The 22,477-nt window shown below is 36.8% G+C and overlaps 1 long non-coding RNA gene and 1 pseudogene across 1 annotated transcript; one reads left to right on the forward strand and one right to left on the reverse strand.

Moving 5' to 3' along the window:
- The first annotated feature begins 202 nt into the window (after window positions 1–202).
- On the forward strand, window positions 203–18,015 carry LOC122199388. The gene is made up of 3 exons (XR_006193494.1): window positions 203–282; window positions 14,053–14,241; window positions 17,891–18,015. It is a non-coding gene; the product is annotated as an uncharacterized LOC122199388 (long non-coding RNA).
- Window positions 18,016–20,170: 2,155 nt separating this feature from the next.
- LOC122229410 lies at window positions 20,171–21,441 on the reverse strand (annotated as a pseudogene).
- Between the last annotated feature and the right edge of the window lie 1,036 nt (window positions 21,442–22,477).

Consider the following 22,477-nt stretch of genomic DNA (forward strand, 5'->3'; position numbering starts at 1 on the left):
TGGATACCCCTCAGAACATCACATTGGTCCACTCTATTGATGACATCATATTAATTGTAACTGATGAGTAAGATGTGGCAGGCATTCTGAATGACTTGGTAACATAACTTTATTCTAGAACATACAAGATAAAACTTACAAAGATTTAAGGTCTTGCCACATAGGTGAAGTTCTTAGGGTCCAATTGTCTGGGGACATGCTAGGACATTCCATTCCAAAGTAAAAGGCAAGTTATTGTACCTTGTACCTCCTACAACTAAGAAAAAGTACAAAGATTGGAAGGTACCTTTAGTTTTTTTTTATTTAAAATTTAATTTAATTTAATTTTGAGAGAGAGAGTGAGAGAGAGAGGGTGAGCAAGTGGGGGAGGAGCAGAGAGAGAGAAGGAGACACAGAATCTGAAACAGGCTTCAGGCTCTGAGCTGTCAGAACAGAGCCCTATGCGGGGCTCCAACTTGGGAACAGCGAGATCATGACCTAAGCCAAAGTCACACACTTAACCCAGTGAGCCCCCAAGGAGCCCCAAACCCCTTTAGGTATTGATATAAACATATTCCATACTGTTTACTAGTAGTGTAAGTACTACTAGATTTGAATGAGGGGAGAATTAAAAATGGGTTTAAGGCAGTTTTAGGCTGTGATGTAAGAAGCTTCACCATTTAGGCCATTATAATCCTACAGATCCAACGGTATGTGAGGTATCAGTGGTAGAAAAATATATCATACGAATTTACTAAGTAATTCTAAGACTGACAAGTCTTAATAAAATAGTCACGGTGTAGACAGACACTGGAGCTCTGGAGGAAGGCAATGATTTCTGTAGCAGAGAACTCTGTAACATTTTAACACCAGCTCTTCACATGCTCCTGAGCAGTAGTAGAAAAAGTGTCTGACTACGAGACAGCAACTGATCATGTGTCCCAAACTTTCCACTATGAAGTAGATACTGTCAGATCCACAAAGTCGTAAGTGTGGGTGGGCTTAAAGTCAATCCATCATAAAATAGAAGTCCACTCAAGCATATTTAAAGAGCATAAGTAAGCTCTGCAAGTAAGCTGCCCAGTCCCCAGTGTCACCTGCCAACATTGCACTAGTGCCTTTCTCTTTTAGTTGTTAACTATAGCTTAATGGCCTCCTGGGGAGGAGGTGATGAAAGATGAAAACACATGAACTTGTTTCGTGAATAGCCTGGTATGAAGGTGTAAGCTAAAACTTATCTGCATTTTCACTGAAGCTCTTCCCAAAAGTGGCCCTAGAAGAGAGCAGTGAAGAAATTCTCTCAATGAGCGTGGGTTAAGGTTGCTTAAGTAGACAGAGAGAAGACCTTAATAAGAGTATGCATACTCAAGACAACAGAGATTGGCTTAGTTTTTTGGTTAGGGGACTGGAAAGAGTGAAATTGGAATGCTGATGACAAGGAGACCTGGCGAAGAAGTAGGCAGATGGGCCTACAGACATGGGAACAAAGCACAGAGATCTTTGTATCACAAATGAGTGCCCAGCAGAAGCATCACTAAATAAGTAATTAGACAACAGATTTCAGTAGGTAGATTTCAGTCCATCTCTGGCCTATGCCAATCCAGTTATGTGTTCCAATATGCAATGGAATCATGAAAATCAATAATATAGTGGCAGAGGTATTTGATATGTATAGGCCCAATAGCATGGGTTTCTTCAAACCAAATACTACCTACTGGTGCTGCTGAATAAACAATTTGCTAGCAATACAGTCCCCAATAAGTCAGCATCCTGAAGGAAAAGAGCCAGCTATTTAATAGCAAGCTGATTGGCTCAGGTCCCTTCTGCCTTGAGCAGACAAATTTCCTTATTGATTGAGACTGACTCATATTCTTGGATTAATTTGCCCTCTCCTTTTTTTTTTTTTTTTTTTTTTTTTTTTTTGCTGGAAGTGCCCACATCCAAGGGCTTCCAGAGAATCTCATCTACCAACACGGGATCTCACATAGCATCTCCTCATACAAGGAATCCACTTTACAGGAAAGGAAGTGTAGTGAGCACAGGATGATAAAATCCATTAGACACATCCACATAATGCATTATCAAGTTGTTTCTTACTACAGCAATGGAATAATAAATGGCCTTTTGAAAACACAGCTGAGAAGCCAGAAAGGAGATGACATCTTGAGAAAATAGGTTCTATCTTTCACGATAGAATATATGGCCATTGTATGGTGCTATGTCCCCCAGAAATACAATCATAGGTTTGGGAAACAATAGGTATAAGCCAGAGTGACCTCATGACACCATTTCCAGTGAACTGCTTGAGAAACTTGCAGTTCTCATTTCTGGTCTCCAGACAGGGAGTGCTTCCACAGGGTAGGGCACAATAGGAGTCCCACTGAACCTTATGCTAAAGCCATCATCTAGCCAATTTGAGTTTCTCTTGCTAATAGAAAAGAAAGGAGTTAATGTTCTGGTACAGGTAATTGACCATGATAGCCATGAGGACATAAACTGACACCATAAAGGCAGAAGGAGAAATCACTTTGCCCTTAGGTGACCCCTCCAGAGCATCTCTTGGTGCCCTTGGCTCTGGTTCTAACTGTAAGTAGCTAAGTACCATAATCACAGCTTGATGAAGGCATGGTATCCAGTGACTGGCCCTTCCTAAAGGTTGGGTCAAACCAATTGATAAGCCACCTAACAGAGTAGACGTACTACACTCCCAACAGAAATATAGACTTAAAGGAGAATCCAAAATGGGTGGTGGACAATGGCAATAATGAGCAGCAGAAAAGACCTCAATAGAAATTGCAGCAAAAAAGGCTATTGGTCCCACTCTTCCCCACCTTGTAAGTTTTCCTAGACATTGTGATAAACCAGAATTTTAAAAAAAAAAGGCATTATCAGAATTGACAAAGTCAAGGTAAGAAACAAATGGAGTTGAGTACACAAAGTACAATGCCGCAGGCTGCTTTTGGGTTTGTTGGCCAAAAACAACTCACAATTTCCCTCCTTCCCTAGAGAATTGGCCACATTACACAGGGGCCACCCTATCTGAGAAGCTCCATCCCACTTCTGAGGTTAGACCTCAGGCAGGGACTGACTGAAGGCAATGAATGATGGTCTGAAGGCAGGACTAACTCTGTGTTGCAGTTCTGTCCCCAAAGCTTTCCTGTGTGATACTAGGTACTGTCCATGTAAAAACTACACTCTTTTGTTTGTTTTTTACCCTCCCTGTCTTACTTTCCTGCTTCCCTTTCCTTGAGAACACATTCCAGAGAGAACACTTGAATTAATAACCCCATTTCATGTTCTACTTCTAGGGAACTCTACCTGATACCTGGCCACGCTTTTTAAAATCTCAGTGTCACTGCATATGTTGTTTCTTTTATCCAGGGGATACATACTCCTTTTATTTACCTAACAATTTTTTTACCTTTACCACATGTCAGTTAAATTGCCCTCTATTCAGGGAAGATTTCCTAGATATTCAGTCAGGGGCCCATTTTCCTTTAGTCTTATAGGGCTGTCTCCATTTCACACTGCCTCATTGTATTATAATTGTTTGTCTCTTTCAGTGAAACAAGTATCAATTGAAGCTCTTTTACTTTTTTTTAATGTTTATTTATTTTTGAGAGAGAAAGACAGAGCATAAGTAGGGGAGGGGCAGAAAGAGAGGGAGACACAGAATCAAGAGCAGCCTCCAGGCTCTGGGCTGGAGCACAGAGCCCACATGGGGCTCGAACCCACAAACCATGATATTATGACCTGAACTGAAGTCCAACACTTAACTGACTCAGCCACTCAGGCACCCCCCCCCCCCTTTTTAAATAGAAGCTTCTTTAAAGATTTACTTTATTTTTATTTTTTTATTTTTTTATTTTTTTAAATTTTTTCTTTAACATTTATTTATTTTTGAGAGACAGAGAGAGGCAGAGCATGAGCAGGGGAGGTCGAGAGAGAAAGAGATACAGAATCTGAAGCAGGCTCCAGGCTCTGAGCTGTTTGTTAGCACAGACCCGATGTGGAGCTTGAACTCACAAACTGTGAGACCATGACCTGAGCTGAAGTCGGATGCTCAGCCGACTGAGCCACCCAGGTGCCCCTATTTTTATTTTTTTAATGCCTTATTTATTTTTGAGAGGGAGAGAGATAGAACTTAAGTGGGGGAGGGGCAGAGAGAGAGGGAGACATAGAATTTGAAGCAGGCTCCAGGCTCTGAGCTGTCAGCACAGAGCCTGTCGTGGAGCTCGAACACATGAACCATGAGATCATGACCTGAGCTGAAGTTGGACACTTCACCAACTGAGCCACCCAGCTACCCGAAGGTTTACTTTTAAATATACTTTTTTCTCTTATTCAATTAATTACGGGTTTGTGAAAAAAATGAAATTTTGATTCTTAAAAAATAACTGAGTCATTTTAATACATATATATATCTATGGGATATACTGGATATAAGTTAAATAAATATTCCCGGAAATATTATGACACATAATTTTATTTAAGGAATTATATTTTCCTTTCAACTCTCATTACATGTTTAAATGAAAAAATTAATCCGTAGGCACAGAAATATCACAATTTTAAATATATACAGAAAAATGAATATTCAGGGATGCCTGGGTGGCTGACATTCGGTTAAGCATCTGACTCTTGATTTTGGTCCAGGTCATGATCTTATGGTGGTGAGATGGAGCTCCCTGCTGGGCTCCCTACTGAGCATGGAACCTGCTTGGGATTCTCTTTTTCCCTCTCCCTCTGCCCTTCCTCTGCTCACACTCTTTTCTCCCTCTCTCTCTGTCTCAAAATAACTAAACATTAAAAATACATGATAAATACATACATAAATACATAAACAAATAAATATTCAGTGAAGACAATCGCCGAAATATTAGCAGTACATCTCAAAATACAAACGATGCTAGAATCCTACCATTGACTTATACTGAACTATCTTAAAATAATTAATATAATCCTGTTAGTGGTTCTCCACTAAGGGAATATATATTTATACAGTGATATGTATGGATATAAAATAAATTTCTTAGGGGCGCCTGAATAGCTCAGTCAGTTAAGCACCCGACTTCAGCTCAGGTCATGATTGAACGGTCAGTGATTTGTAGCCCCACGTGGGGTTTTGCGCTGACAACTCAGTCTGGAAACTGCTTTGGATTCTGCATCTCCCTTTCTGCTCCTCCCCTGCTGTCGCTCCATCTCTTTCTCTCAAATATGAATAAACATTAAAAAAATTGTTTTTAATAAATTTCTTAGGTAAGGTAACCAATAATTTTCTCCATTACATTATGCTTGATAATTCACAATGTGACAATAATTGTAAGTACAACTTAACTTTTTTTTTTTTAAACCTGAACACTTTGCTCTTATTAGTATTTTATTTTAAACTACTTAGAGACATCTTCATCGGTGAAGTATCCAGATTATCTCTGCCTATACAATCCCCATTCACTTACTCAATGAAAGGGAAATCAGTGCAGAAAATGTAATAATTTCAATGTACACACTTTACTTGGCAGTGGGAGAATTTCCTCCAGATACGAAAAATGGGTGGTTCAGCATTTTTCGATCTGAACACAATCAATACATTGAGAGAAGTAGCTTGCACTGACTATTCACGTTTTAATCCAACAGTATGCACAATGAAGAATGGCATGAGGGATTTCTCACCTATTCAAGTGCTGTTATCTTAAATCCACCTGTATCTGAGTCTAATTAGACACTTGCAGGGAGTTGGCATATATTAAATATTTGTCATACAATAAAAATTATTAATTATATTAATAAAAAAGGTGATAACTTCTATTATGTTTAAACAGTAAAAAAAAGTGGGGTCCCTGGGTGGCTCAGTCGGTTAAGCATCTGACTTTGGTTCTGGTCATGATCTCGTGGTTCATGAATTCGAGCCCCACATCAGGCTCTGTGCTGACCGCTCAGGGCCTGGAGCCTGCTTCAGATTTTGTGTCTCCTTCCCTCTCTGCCCCTCCCCTGCTTGTACTCTGTCTCTCTTTCAAAAATAAACACTAAAAGTTTTTTTTTAAAAACAATAAAAAAGCTACCCAGATAAGCTGATAATGACAAAAGCTATGTAAAAATAGAAATGCATGAGCTTTGTCTATGTACTGGAGCAAAATAATATAAACGTTTTAAAGATAACTGAGCTCCTCAAACAAATAAACAAGAAAATAAGAATAATAGGGGAAAATGGAAAAAAAATAAAATAAAAATTTCCCCAAAGGCTCTGAGGCTAGAATATTTTTTAAGACTAGTTCTTATCATTTTGAAGAGACAGGAAACTTCTGGGCTACATAAGTTGAACTAGAGCATGAAAATGATTGGAGTGATCCCAAATAATTGTAAAATATTGCTATAACTCTATCAGACTAATGTTATACATGCATATCTGTATATATATATTTAATATATTTTATATAAGAAGAAATTAAATAGTATCTACACTTAAGAAATATTGCTTACCTTTGTGGAATAAAAATATAAAGATAATATTCTATCAAACTCTTATCCATCAAGTCATTGTTATATTAATAAAATATATGATATGACTGTTAGAAAAAAATGAAATATGTAGCATCTGCTCTCCTGAATGGAAAGTAATTGAACAATTTTGGAGAATTATTTGTTCAAATTCATTAAATTTTAAAATGTGAATATGCTTTGAACCATCAAATTCAGTCTAGCTACGCAGAGGGTTATACATAACAGGTATTACTTGCAGCAAGATTTATGAGAAAAATAATGAAACACATTAAATCTCCACTAATACAAAGTTGATTATTTTTTATCTTCATAAGTTGAAATGTGTGCAGCTGCTTTAAAATTGAAGAGAATATTATTCATATTTTGAAACACCTTTAACTATATATATACAACTATGTATTATATATAAACATATGTATATACAATATATTTGTAGATATTCATAGACAATTTTTCTAAGATAGAGTTTATCAAAATAAGCTGTAATTCATTATGTTTTATATTATATTAATTTTATAAATTGTTAAAATAATACATTACAGGGGTGCCTGGGTGGCTCAGCTGGTTCAGTGTTTAACTCTTGATTTCAGCTTGCATCATGATCTCAGGGTTGTAAGATTGAGTCCCACATCAGGTTCCATGCCGAACAAAGAACCTGCTTAAGATTCTCTCTCTCTCTTCCCTGGCCCCTCTTCCCTGCTCTATCTCTCTCTCTCAAAAATAAATAAATAAATAAATAAATAAATAAATTACAGTATCTATTGATTTCTAGTGGGAATGATTGATTACTTTTATAATTATTAATAAGGAAACAACATATTTTATAGTTTTGATCTAGAATTCCTTTGTAAGATGTCAATGATAAGAAAATAGCCAAAATTTACCAAAAAAAATGATGTTCAAAGATTATTCTATCAGTGTAATTTTTAATTGCAAAAAATGGATCCACCTAACATGTTTGATTGCAGAAGAACAGTTAATAAATCATAGAGCATTCAAATAATATAATATTTTAACCATTGTAAATATTTTAGAATATAATTAATGATCCTAAGACATGCTTACCACATAATTCTAGTGAACAAAGAAAAGCTAACATTAATAAAACATAGGATCAAGATTCTGTTTTTAAAATATTGCATTCATATCTGCATTAAAATTGGTGATAAATTAAGAGGTAAGAGTGAGAATGACAAATTGGCTTATTGGGAAACTCCTCCAAGAGATAAATAGCTTAAGACAATGGAGAATTGAAGTGGAAGACAGGGGTTATGCAAATCAGAGAGAATCATCTTCCTGGAGTTTGAACATTAGGAAGTTATTGAGAGACTGAGTTTCTAGAAGAATGATTAGTGTTCTTGGGGTCTGCAATATAATGAATATTGTCACATATCAAAACCCCCATGTCTGTATGAGGTCTCCTGAAAAGTCACCTCCCATGATCTGAAAAAATCTTCAATAAACTACAAATACAATGACATATCTGGTGATTGAATTTGATGACGGCTAGGATTATGCTCTGAAATGCAATGTGTATGTGTTGATGGGGTAGAAGAAATCAAATTCCCTAGGTAAATGTAGAAGCATGAGGTAGCTCTGTGGAAATTTAAAAACAAAACAAAACAAAACAAACAAACAAAAAACAGAAGCTATAAAATCTGAGGAAGAGCACTGAATTGTCTCTGCTGGTGAACTTGAGTTTGAGTCAAATTGTACTAAATCCCCAGGGTATGGAAATCCCAAAGCAACATTTGAGCAGAGGAAAAAAAAAATACACACACACACACACACACATATTTACAAACATTTAGAGATTACTTTGATTTATTTAGAGACAGCTAGTGTAGGGTTTTACTTAAATCTTATAAAATGTCAATGTTTTCCTATATTAGGTAGCCATCAGTATTTACCTATAGTATTAGTTTGCTAGCACTACTGTACCAAAATATCACACACTGGGTGCTTTGAACAACAGAAATTTATTTTCTGGCAGTTCTGAAGGCTGGAAGCCAGAGGTCCAGGTGCTGGCAGTTCCGGCTTCTCCTGAAGCCTCTCCCCTTGGTTTACAGATGACCATGTTGCCACTGTGTTCTCACATGACCTTTATTCTGTGCATGTGTTTTTCTGGTGTCTTCCCTTTCATATAAGGACACTGGTTATATTGGATAAGGGCCCCCCCCCCCTTTATAACCTCATTTAACCAAAAATCTCTCTTTAAAGTTCCTGTCCCCAAATCCATTCACATTCTAAGACATCAGGCATTGGGGCTTCAGCATAAGAATTTAGAGGCAATTTGGAACAATTTTATTCTGTAAAAACATAAAGACAAAGACCATGACTGCAAACTGGTGTCAAAATGAAGTCGCTCAAATCCTTAATTTGCAAGTTTGACAGGTGCTTTTCAATCGGATTAATTTATGCCTCCATTAATTCCTTATAGCCAAATATCTTTTCATTGATGTTTCATCAAGTAAAGAGCAAGTATGCATTGTTTAATAATCTCCATTAAAAATATAATAAATTTTCCAAATTAATTGTTTTTCATTAAGGAAGTGAGAAGAAAAAACAACTAGCAAAGTATAGGTATAATATTCCTTTGGAGAAGTTTCTTAAGTATATGGAGGATGATTTCAGTCTGGAACAGAAGAATGCTTCAAGCACCTACCAGAAGAAAGGGGTAAATTATTTGAAAAAAGAAATAACTAACTGGGAAAATAAAGTCCAGGTCCCTTATGGCATAACCTAATGTGAAGAGGGATTCTCTGAATAGGTAGCTTTCCAAATGAGAACTGAAAGAAAAATAGAAATTAGCAGAGAATGAAAAAAAATTCCTAAAATGAATAAGAGAATAAGAACAATCCAGCTAGTACCTTAAAACTGACAAAACAAATTGCCTTTTAAACCAAAGCATCATTTTTCCATTGCAAAGAAAAATGTTCCTTTTTAATCCTTTTGATTTAGATAAAATAGAATAGCATCCTCACTTCCCTTTTTTTACTTTATTAAAAAACCTGCAGTGTGAGTCCACATCATTTCAGTTATGGCCTAACTAGTCTGATTCTAATTTTCTGTGCTTTCTGTAACATATTCCTTAAATAAATGGTACTGATATAAAAACAAAACAAACAAACAAAAAACTCTACGAGTCTCTCATTTTTGTATAATGTTAGGTATCATTGAACTTTTCATATCAATATAAAAGGGACTGAAATATCTAAAATGAAAGCAAAATTGCTATGGATTCCATGAACACAAACACTAACAGCTCATTAGTTTGGTAGCATGTTATACTGAGAACATCTGGCCCATGTCAAGGCTGTGAGCATACGCAAAGTAATGGTTTCTTTTTGAGTAATATGTGAAGGATAGTTAACTATTAAGTTTAGCATATGTGTGCAAGTTAACCAATTCATTGGACACCTTGACCTCTAATTATATTAATAATGTCATGGAGCTACAGAACAGAGCCTGGGACATAGTGGGCAGTGGTAGTGGGGAGAGGGATATGGTAGGTCATTCAAGTGAAACCAGACATATATGAGTTGTTTTCATTTCTTTTTTGAGCTTCCTTTACCTCGTTCCTTCAGTATAAATACACTTAAAAGTGAATTTGGTTGAAAATTTTTTTTATTCCATATCAATTGGCACATTTACAAAAGTAACTGAATCATTCTCAATAAATCAACTGCCACAAATCTTTTTAACCTATACAACAAAGATAAATGCTGAACTAAAAAAACTAAATTAGGATTTGCTCATTTCTCCAATATCTATTAAGAAGTACTCTTTGGTTTGCCTTTGGAGTAGCTCTGTTTGCTCCTGCATATACCCATTGACAGAATTTTGCTGGTCCCACCCAAGGCACAATTTAATTTTCTGTCCCTTATTTGTAGTCTACGTCTGACTTGAAAATCTCAGAGATTCAATTTGATACCAGATTTGGTGTGTGATGGTGGTACAATCTCCTGAAGCTGTAAATATACCTGTAAGGTTTGGGAAGTTTATTTTGGCTCTTGCACAGAGGTCTAGAGGATACTAGATTTTTAGTTTTGGGTTTTAGGTCCAGGAGGGTGGCTTTATATTGACAGTTTAAATTTTGTTACTCTTTTCCTTGTTGTGGAATAAAATCCTGTCTCAAAAAGAAAACTGTAGTTGGAATAAATAGCCTCTAGGAATGCATCTGGCTTTCTAGAAATCTGTCTAAGGTATCCTTCTTCTGTGCTATGTCAGCCCAACTTGGCTGAGGCTTGTTTTAAATCAGTGGCAATTATAACAATAGATGTTACAGACCCAGATTATGAGTGTTGCTGTGTACATTATTAATTAAAAGATATCTAATAGTCATCCTAATTACGTAGGAACTTTCCATATTCTTCAAATAAAGCCCTCAAATTTGCTAAGAAGCCTGCACTTGGAATTATGTGGTTTTTGAAAATCATGGTAACACTAATGTGCTTGTAACACTATTGATGCAGCCATTTACATGAGTCAAACCAGGGACTGAGGTCCATTTAAAGAATACCGCACAATCAGGGGAGCTAACCAGTAAATAAAAACTTAAGTGAAAAAGTCTATACTTTTTATTCCAGTGTTTTATAGGATAGCAACAGGATTTAATAAATAACCCCTGGGAACAGTTTATATCTGGTTTCCTCCTCTCCCAGAATCTGATATACCTCACATTCTCTTAAGTCTCTCATTTTCCCAACTTTCCCCACTCTGGGATCCCAGCCCAAGCCACTATGACTGACCCTTCCTTCCTTCTCTCTACTCAAGGTCCATTTGTTATTCCTTCTTTCGTGTCTGAGTATGATTTTGGCTCATTTTCTGATTTGCATGAGGAATAGGTGGATATGACAGGCTCTCCTGCTTGAAGGTGGTGGAATTTAGAGATAGGTTGGGGCTTGTGGAAACTATTACACAGTATTTAGCAAGTTGAACAAGGAGGAAATTTTCTTTTCCAGCTTTATTGGAATATAATTGGTATAGAATACTGTGTAAGTTGATGGTATACAAAAGTAACGATTTGAGATATGTATATATTTTGAAATTATTGAGGAGGGTATTTTTTCTTCATCAATTTTTTTTTTCCTCAGTGGGCACAATGAATACAAAATTTTAAAGGTAGAAAAAACTATCCTATAAGAGAATGAATGTGTAGGCCCTTCAGCCTCGAAAATGATAGAAATCATCGTTAGTTAAAGTAAAAAGGAGACTTCGTAATGAAAAGATACAAAGTTTTAGAGAATAAAAAATATATATGTGGGAAGAAAATGAGAGATATACCAAAGTAAAAATAACAACAGTGGAAGATGGTCTAGTCTTTTGTTTATTTATTTTTTAATGTTTATTTTTGAGAGAGAGAGAGACAGAGCAAGAGTGTGGGAGAGGCAGAGAGAGAGAAGGAGACAGAGACTCCGGAGCAGATTCCAGGCTCTCAGCTGTCAGCACAGAGTCCGATGCGGGGCTCAAACTCAAGGACAACAAGATCATGACCTGAGCCGAAGTCTGATGCTTAACTGACTGAGCCACACAGGTGCCCCAAGTCCTTTAAATATGGGGCTGGGAGAAGGCAGATATTTAGTTATAAATTGTGAGCTTGATATTAACAGCAGGCTCAGGGAAGATTCTAGAGAGTAAACTGACTCACCCAGATGGTTACAATAACTTTTGAAAGTTGAAAAATAAACCAATAATGGAATCAATTGGGGAACTTCTTCCAAATGGGTGAAGCAACCTCATATGTTTGCACCAATGAGGAATATTTAAGCAAACAATAAACAGCATTCGTAGGTTCTATTTAGTGTGCTCCAGTGTGACACAGTTTGTCATGAAGTCGAGGGAAAGTAAGGATGGCACATTTAATGAAAAAGTATGACTAGGAAATGTATGGATTTACTAAAGGGAAGTACTAAGAAGAAATGTACAAAAAGGAAGTCAAGGTTTAGTTGAGATTTGTATTAGATACTGTATCTACAATAAATAGGGTAATTATATAATTTGTTTTCCAAATGCGCACTCTTGCAGTTGTGAAAGGTAGTTATGTAAACACAACAAATATAAACCAGGACTGGGGCACCTGTGTGGCTCAGTCAGTTGAGCATCCAAGTCTTGATTTTGGCTCAAGTCGTGATCCCAGGGTCATGGGATCAAGCCCCATGTTAGGCTCCATGCTGAGTGTGGAGTCTCCTTAAGATTCTCTCTCTCCCTCTGCTCTTCTCCCCCACTCGCACTCTCTTTCTTTAAAACAAACAAAGATTGACCTGGGCAAATAAATTAAATATGTTATCCCTGCAGTAACATAGGCTGCATTTTGGATTAAATTATCCTTCTCGATGGGGTATCAGTGTGTATGAATTGTGCAAATAGCACATATTTTTGGCAGTCAAATAACTAATTGACATTATAGTTCTTACTATATCCATTATGCTGAAAGGAGAAGGATGCTAGGAAGATGCACTTACTATATAAGAAGCACAGAGAAAGAAACTGTGGCTATGTGTCCAGTTTCTGTACTAAGGATAGGTCTACCAGATAGATCTACACACCATTTAAAAGTAAAGGTGAAATAATGTTGATGGAAGGAGGTGGACCTTCAAAACCCAAAAGCCATTAGAGCCGGATGAAACGAGAACACACCTGGAAGAATAAGTGACTAGGACTGTCAGTAATGTGAAGCCATGAAAACTGCCAGGTGATCTTCTCACTATGAAAATGGTCTATGATGCTCTGAGAAGAAGAGGATTTATTGAGAACCAATCAGCCATGCTATCTGGATATAGCAATTCTAAAATTTTAGATGTAACTTCAGTTTATTACAGCTTACAAGAAAAAAAATGGTAACACTACTATAGTGAGCACAAACACCAATGGAAAGATGCCTCCAATTTCAAAAGGTACAGAAATTAAAGTGACATAATTAAAGAAAATAAGTTTAGGAAATTAAAGCAAAACCAGAAAAAAGATTAGATCATTTCCACACACCTGAAAAGTAGATAGTTTCATTAAAATAGCTTGTCTATGCTATTTCTGGTTCTTACCGTGATCAGCTTATACTCCAGGTGATGGTCAATTATCAGATTCCTTGGAATTTCATTATTAGTACTTGGGTTTTCATTAGTTTCAGTCTTCTTGGAATTTATGGCCAGAGGGAATGAGAATACTCAATTTATAAGAACCACTTTGCATATAAGATGGGCAAGACTGTCATCAATTGAGTTAATTATATTATTAAAGAACTAATTAAACTAAATGTCATTAAAGAATTTTTCAGTAGACTAAGATGTTCAGCATTTAAGAAATCTGCAGTAACACCAGTAACCTATTCCTATACTTGTGGTATCAGGATATGTATGGGTGACAACTGATATATTTATTTGGGCAGTCAGCCATCCAACAGACAAAATATCTGAAAGCCCTAGGCCAATCGAAAGCCACATAGGTAACTGCTAGAGATCTATTATTATCCCCAATTGTTCACCTCTCATCTCCCTGTAAAAAAAAAAAAAAAAAAAAAAAAAATTACATTATCTTCCATTGCCATGTGACTTGCCATGTACCTATTCCCTGTAGGAGGAATCAACTAATTGATACCTGACTGCATTTGGCCAATGGAGTATGAGCATACAAGAATGATGTCATTTACAAATAAGAGTTCAAAGAGCCAATCTCCTTTCCCATGAGAATGACATGTTCGGAACATAAGCTGCTCCTTCAGCACAGAGCTACAAATGAAGCAGAGTGACAAGAGCCAAGTTACAGGTACTGGACAGTGTCATGTGAGTTAGAAAACTATGTACACTTGTTAGGCTGAATGTCAGGTGCAATGTAAGCCAGTGGAGATTTGGGATCTTTTTCTTTTGTTTTGTTTGTTTGTTTGTTTTACCAGAACAAAGCTAGCTAATACAAATAAACCTCAAATGAGTGGTACATAGGAGTAGGTTAATTGCAATTCAAAGGAAAAGAAGTAAAAATATCATATTTTTAAATTTTGTATTGATCTGGTGTTGCAAAATAAAAATCTAATAATGCATAGAGACTTAACGAATAAATACAGTGAGCTTAAAAACCTACCAAGTCTATTTGCCCTTACTGTCATAACCTAGACATACCCACAGATGTGGATTCCTGGCCAATATTCTCTACTCTCTTGGATTAAAAATGAAAAATCAGTTCTACTCCATATCATTTAGGAGAAGTTGTCAGTGCAAAGTTCTGTCACATTAAAGATAGGCAGAGGACATGAAGAGTTCCATCAGAAACTTTAGTTATCTGAACACTTTCAAAAACAGAACTATCATATGTTAATTGAAAGCTTTGATGATGTCTTGTTAATACATGCCAAACAGAAACCACAAGAAGATCAGAAAGTAACAATCCTCACTTTTGAGGCATTTAAGAAAAATAATTGCTAGTCTAACTTGGAGAGCATCTTTCTCAATGGGAAAATAAGCTGGACTTCAGATGCAATGTACTAAGTTCAGCTAATTTTCAGTAACAATCAGCTATGAAGAGAAAAGCATCAGCTAATATGGAAATTAGTGAAAGACTTTGCTTGGCCCCATTAACATCTGATGTAACTTTTAATCTTCATGCGATAATAACTGCCAATATTATGATGAGTGTAATTAAGTGCATGAGAAAGACACCTGTAGTATATGTCTGCTGAGGGTTTTGCTATGTGGAAATGAAGTGTAGGTGGTCGAAGACTCATTGCTTGTTGCAGGGGAGTACCATAAACCTAGAACTTGGTTGATGGTGGTGGTGGTAGGGGTAGCAAACTTCAGGATTCATCTTACTACCTCCATTAATGGCCTAATCTGGGTAAATTTTTCGAAAAATCAATCTGTGGGTTGTGTGGGTGGCTCAATCAGTTGAGCATCAGACTCTTGATTTCGGCTCAGGTTATGATCCCAGGGTCATAGAATTGAGCTCTACATCAGGATCTGAGCTGAGCATGGGGCCTGCTTAGGATTCTCTTTCTCTCTTCCTCTGCACCACCCCCCTTCCCTCTCTCTCTCTTGGGGGAAAAAAAAGAAGGACCTATTTATAATAACCCTTGCTTAGTGGAGCTATCTTTATGAAGCTATTGGAGAAGGCTGTGGTCTGATCAGGGGTACTGTGATCACATGAGAATATTTGCATACCATCATAAATGCAATTTATTTCATCTACAAGTAGGAAAATCTACTGATAGGAATTTAAAATGTGATGAGTACATAAGGATTTCAGAAGTTAAAGTCCTTAAAATACCCAGGAAGGAAATCATGTATCCCTGGAATTCAGTAGGCTTATGTCAGGAGGCTGAATTAAGTGTTCTATAGTTTGGTAGTAAAGGAAAATTGACCTGATGAATATAAAAGTTTCCATGAACCTAGGGGCAAATGCTATTCTTTTTTGGTGAGTCAATAATCAATTTGTAACTGAAGATGTGTTGAGCATAGGGAGTAAGATACAGGATATAACTTCAACATCACAACAAAATACAAGGTACAAAAGGTATGGGGCATGTTAAGACAAGTGTGTGGGTAGGGAAACACTGATAGAGCAGCTTTTCTATTGAATTATAAGGAGGCCTAATTTTCCCAGATTCTTTTAGGACAATCTTCTATGGCTAATAGGAATAAAATCTGGCCTTGCTTCAAAAAAAGAAGAGTCCACAAATACGCCTTCATCCAGGCCAGTAGCAATCAATAATTACTTTCCAATTCCTCAAAAGGGAAAAGGCATGTGGTCTACAGACACATTTTTGGATCCCAAATACTTTCATATTCAGAGACAAATGTAGGGAATGAAATTGTCAAATATGGATATTAGCAGCTGAGAGACTGGGTTGGGGGAGCAGACAATCCAAAATGAGAGCCTCTCTACCCTCTGCAGCTCACTGATTTTCAGGAAAAATTAGGTGAGCTGAGGCTAGAGATGTCAGGACTCTGATAACACATGTAAAGTATCTTCCCACTGATAAATTGAACCGGCATTTTATTTTTATAACAGCAGCAGTTTCTTCAGAATGAATAGAGGTTTCCTCACCAAAGATTAATCTTTTAAGATCACTGCAGAGATTCTAGCCTATGGACTCTTCTATAGAAGACCTTTTTCTACAATTATTCACTTAAACAATGGGTCCACCTTTAGAATAGAAAGCTTTAGGGGAGTAATTATATATATCATTATATATTGCAGTGAACTCAACAAGCAGTTGCAAAATTAGAAAGTAAAATCATCTCAGAAGGGAAGAGTTGACCCCTTGAACAACAGGTGTTTGAACTGTGCAGGGTCCACTTATATGTCAGTGTTTTTCTTCAATATAGTACAGTACTGTAAATGTGTTTTCTCTTCCATATGATTTTCTTAATAACATTTTATTTTCTTTACCTTATTTTACTATAAGAATACACCATAAAATACATGTAACATACAAAATATGTGCTAATTGACTGTTTATGTGAATCAGTAAGGCTCTGGCCAACAGTAGGCTATTAGTAATGGAGTTTGTGGGGAGACAAAATCTATGCAGAAATTTTCAACTGAGCGAGGGATTGGAGCTCCTAACACCCACATTGTTTAGGGTCAATTGTATATAGTTATACCATTTTGTTTTTTATGAAACCTAGAAAAAAAATCAAGCTATTCACTTTATGAGCTGTTTGGAAATCTTTCCCCATTGTTCCTTAGATAGTCACAAGTTACAGAAAGTCTTATCAAGAGATGTTCCTAAGGTGGCTATCCAAGAAGAGTATATACACAGGCTCAGTTGAAGCCATGAAAGAAGTCCATTTTGTAGTCCTTATGTCCTTTATTTCCCTTTAGCAACTGAAGCATCCCTTAAAGAGCTATTGAATCCACTGAGTTATGATTATTTTCTCAGTATATGTGTATACATATATATATACACACGTATGAGAATATGTATTCTTATATGTTACATATATACTATTATACATATATATATACGTATATATATACATATATATACGTATATATATATGTATATATACACCATTGTACTCAAGATATATATAAAAGAAACATAATAAATATTGGCTAAAATCAAAGAATTAATACATATTCAAAAATGACAGCAAAAAAACATTTTATAAACAGGCCAAATAAAAGTTAAACATAGTGCTCTGGGAGAATAATATAAATAGAATATAAACTGGTGGTTATTTGGGTCATAGAGATGGTGCTATCATTTCTACAGCCTACAAAACCTTCTTTCTTTCTTTTCTTCCTATCTAATTTATCTCACTTTTCTACACCAATCTATGTTTTTCTGTCCTCCTCTTTTCTGCCCATTGGGGTTTACATTGTTTCGATTTGTTACAAATTGGTAAAGAATGAAAGTTAACTCCAGGGTCATTGTCTTAGCAAGTGGACCCCAAATCTTGTTTTTATGTGTCCACAGCAATTTGCCATTGTTAAGGATTTCATCTCATTGCTTATGCCAACAGTTAGGATGGTGCTAGTCACCTGAAATTGAACCTCTGAGATTCTGGAGGCTGCTGGGATCTCCCTGGTTATTCGGATACGTGTGTGTCCCTGAACTATTTAAGGTGAGATTTGTGCCTTTGCTTTCTAAATAAAGCAAGTTAAAGTCTAATGGCATATCACTATGTCACTACAGGAAAGCTCGAGAGGATCATTCAGTAAGTGACTTTAAAGTTAACACTAGGAAAGTTTATTAAAATATAAAAAGAATCTGATCTTTCCTTACATATGTTAGTATATCCAAGAAATTCCTTGAATATACTACTCTATTTTCTACTGTAGGTACCTTTGTTATTGAAGGTCCCCCTAAAGTGAGAGAGGAATTCAAACTCCTTATCCTGAGAACGTATGAAGGAGAAAGACATGATATGAAAAACAGTGACCTAACTTTCCTAGATGAAGGAATATAAATTAGAATACAAGTTTTAGGGAAAGTATGTTTGTCTCACACCCAGATGGCAAAGACAAATTTTTCTAGGAGAATCTAGGAGAGGGAAAAAAATGACTTTAATAAATGTTGCTGGAATTTGGGATTTCTAGCCCTTTAAAAATTCAAGAATGTAATTGTGAGTCAAGCAGACACCATTTTGCCTGTCATCAAAAAGTATAGCCTAGTGGGAGAAGCGGTTATTAAAATAAGGTAAGTGTTATGAAGGACAAATGCAATGTGCTGTCAATGAAAGATCTCACTTAGTCTAGGTAAATGTCCTCAGCATTTGCTGGAAAATAAAAACTTTGATTTTTTTCATTGAGATCCAAAGGATGAGTGTTAACTGACAAAAAAGAGAACAGTCAGAATGGTCAGAGCAGAGGGTACAGTGCTTGTGACAGCCTAAGGCAGGGAGCAGTATTGCTCACTAGAGGAAATGAAGGAAGGTCAGAGTGAAAAGAAAGACTAGGAAAATGTTAGTGATAAAGCTGAAGAGTGAAATGCAGACCAGATAATGATGCGCCCTGCACATGTTAAAAGTGGGGAAACCACTGAAAAATTATGAACAAGAAAGCTGCAGTCAGATTTTCACTATTAAATGATCAATTTTCCTGTACTGTAGAGAAAAAATTTGCAGGACAGACAGAAACTGGAACCACTTAGAAGGATGTTGCATTAATTCAGGGAATAGTAGATGATCACTTGGGTTAGGATCCTGGCAGAAAAGATGCTGAGAGATGCAGAGCCTGAGAGCTATTTAGGAGGCAAAATCAATAGAGCATCAGGCCTCACTGATATGGGGGATGAGAGATAGGAGGGTGTCTTGAAGGATTCTCAGGTTTCCAACTTGTACAATTGGATGGATGCTGTTATCATTCATTCAGATAGGAGACATTATAGGAAAACACTACAAGTTCACATGGGACTTGTGAAACATGGGAACATGGAAACATACAAACAGTTATTCAGATATATGGGGTTAGAATTCAAAAGGGCTGAGATGCAGACACATATTTATATAGTTAAAGTCAGACCGTATTCCTAACAACTGAAGCCATGGGTATTGCATGCACACTTAACTGAAGGACACTGAGGGAGAAAAGATACATGACCAATGACACACTGTGAAGAAATTCAACAGTTAAACATTGGATAGAAAAAAAATAAAAAAAAAAACAAAAAAACAAAAACAAACAAAAAAAACAAACAAAAAAACATTGGATAGAAAAAAACGGACCATCCATGTGGTTGAGAAGGGAGAATTAAAAGGTTCGAGGAATGCCAGTAGAGGGTGGTCTCAGAGAAACCGAAGCAATATGCTATCATTTTTATTATGGTTGTTATTATGAATGTTATTTTATTTAGAGGTAGTGGTTTAACGTTAACTTAAAGGTAGTACAAAGTGCTTCTGAAATATCAGGCAAGATGAAAGTTGAACTTAGTGATATGAAGAACAGTGATCTAGAAAGGAAGAGCTCTCTCAGTACAGGGGTACACAGGACAGAATGGAGTGAAGAATGAGACCGTGATGAAGAAATTTCTTTTTTCCCCCCATTTAACAAATTATTTATTTTTTTAACATTTTTATTTAATTTTGAGAGACAGAGAGAGACAGCATGAGCAGAGGAGGGGCAGAGATAAAGGGGGACACAGAATCTGAAGCCGACTCTAGGCTCTGAGCTGTCAGCACAGGGCCTGATGCAGGGCTCAAACTCATGAACCATGAGATCATGACCTGAGCCGAAGTAGGACATTTAACAGACTGAGTCACCCACGTGCCCCTAAAGAAGTATTTACAACACATAGAACAAGGCAACATGTACTCTCTCCTCTCATCTTCCAGGGGGAGTCTGTTGGTGGTTCCTCCCCTGTTGCATTATTGCTCTCTGAGTCAGTGTCACCATCACTGGCCCCTTCCTCAGTCATACTGTCCACTCCCTGCTGCCTACTCTCCTTGTCCTCAGGAGTAGATGTGCCTTCACCTTCTGTTGGCTTTCTGTCCCTTGTTCAAGACATGTCTTCTCTGTCTCCATTTGGAAGCTCTCGTCATCTCTCTTTACGTCAGTCTTCCTGGCAGCTTGCTCTTCCTCAGGAACCATGCTACTCTGACTGCCTTCAGCTTGTTCTGTGGCCTCTTTCTCCCTTTCCTCCTGCCTTTTGTGAGTGTGTTCCTCTGCCTGTGCAATTTCAGGAGCATTTTTCCCCATATCCACTACTACTTTGAAATCACACAAGCTTTTAAGTTCATTGTTAAATGAATCTCTGCTTTCCAGGAATTTCCTCTTCTCTTCTTGGTGCCGCTCCTCTATTTGAAGTTCATCTTCTGGTGTTTGCTGATGAGCCATTAAGGACTGGGCCTTTCATTTGAGAACGTGCATTCTATTTGTCGTGACAACTGATCAAACACCACACTCTCACTAAGGATTTCACAGATGAGACAGTGGTTTCTTTGGAAATGGACAGTGGCTGTATACTTCCCTGAAAAGCCATCATCTCGATTTTCTGGATCTTTGGCAGGCTGAATACTCATGTAAGGTTCTCCTTTCGCCATGCAAGACTGTCTCTGTTGACTTTCTTTCTCTAAAGAAGCTTCTTTACAACCTTGTACATTTATGTAAGCAGTGTATTGGGGGGAAATATGATAGGCCTTCACAGATTCATTGTATTCTACCTTTTTCTGCTTTGTATTGTCTACATATTCTTGTTTTTCTTCATCAGAGATCTCTCCACATGCCACTAATAACCTTGGCCAATCTCCTCTGAACTTTAGATCATGGTTGAAAGCTTTTCCTCGGTCTCAGACCTTTCTGCTGTACCTCACATAGGCCATCAGTGGTTTATCTGGTGGCTTTGACAGTTTGGAGTTGTAATACCAGAGGATGCCATGGCCTGGCATTGGTGCCTGGGTTCCCTCCAGGCCTGCAGTTGTTGTAGGGGAGGTGACTGTATGGATTGCATCCCACAAACCCTGGCCTACTGGGCATGTGTGTTGAAGTAGCTGGGGTAGGTAGTGGGGCATATGATGGCCTTTTTGACATTTTGGGAGATTAAGTTCTCAGTTCCTTAAGAATGAATCTGAGACACCATGGACAGAAAAAGTGCCCACAGCTCCAGCCTCATTTCCCTTGTGATCATGAAGAAGTTTCTTAAGTTGAGCCCTAAAGATGAGAATTCAGGGTGGTAGTTGGGTAGTACATTGACTTTGAAAAGGGATATATATATATATATATATATATATATATATATACACACACACATATATATATACACACACACACATATATATATATATACACACATATACATACATATATATATATATACACACATATACATACATATATATATATATGTATATATATATGTGTGTGTATATATATATATATATATATATATATACACACACATATATATATATCATTTAAGGCTAGATAGATTTCAGCCTGTATCAGTGGCAATGGAAAAGATAAAGAGGTAGAATGTAATATATAGAAAAGTGATTAATCAGGCCAAGAAGAGGCAGGAGCAGTTAAATGCAGAACTTCTTTGTTCCTGAGAAGTAGCAAAAGAGAGACAGGTACACATCCTAAAAATGAATGTTTAAAACACTCTAAAATCCTTTCTAAATGTTCACTCTTATTAAGTCACTCAATCCATAGCCATAGGAAGCAGAAGTACTGAAATTACCATTTTGCAGATGAGAGATGAAGTAAATTGTCAAAGGTCCATTTTGTAGGTGATAGAACCAGGAATCAATGGAACCTGGAAAGACTGACTCCAGCATCAAGTGGTTAGCCACTACCCTCTACTCTCTATCTGATCTTATACTTTTTCACCTAACCTGTGAGAGCTCTCAGGCAAGCCAGTCTCATGACCTCCACTGTTTTTCAATAAGACGAATTCAATGTTTATAATAAGGTACATATGATTATTCTAATATTTTGGATGAACAGAGGCTTAGAGGAGATGAGAAATGACTTCCATTTTATTTATAGTAAATGGTAGAGACTAAATTTGACCCCAAATCTGTCTAAACTTAAAGCCATTGACCTTTTCCCTTGCCAAGATGAAGGA

Source organism: Panthera leo, chromosome A1, assembly GCF_018350215.1.
Source record: "Panthera leo isolate Ple1 chromosome A1, P.leo_Ple1_pat1.1, whole genome shotgun sequence".
NCBI classification, from domain to species: Eukaryota; Metazoa; Chordata; class Mammalia; order Carnivora; family Felidae; genus Panthera; species Panthera leo.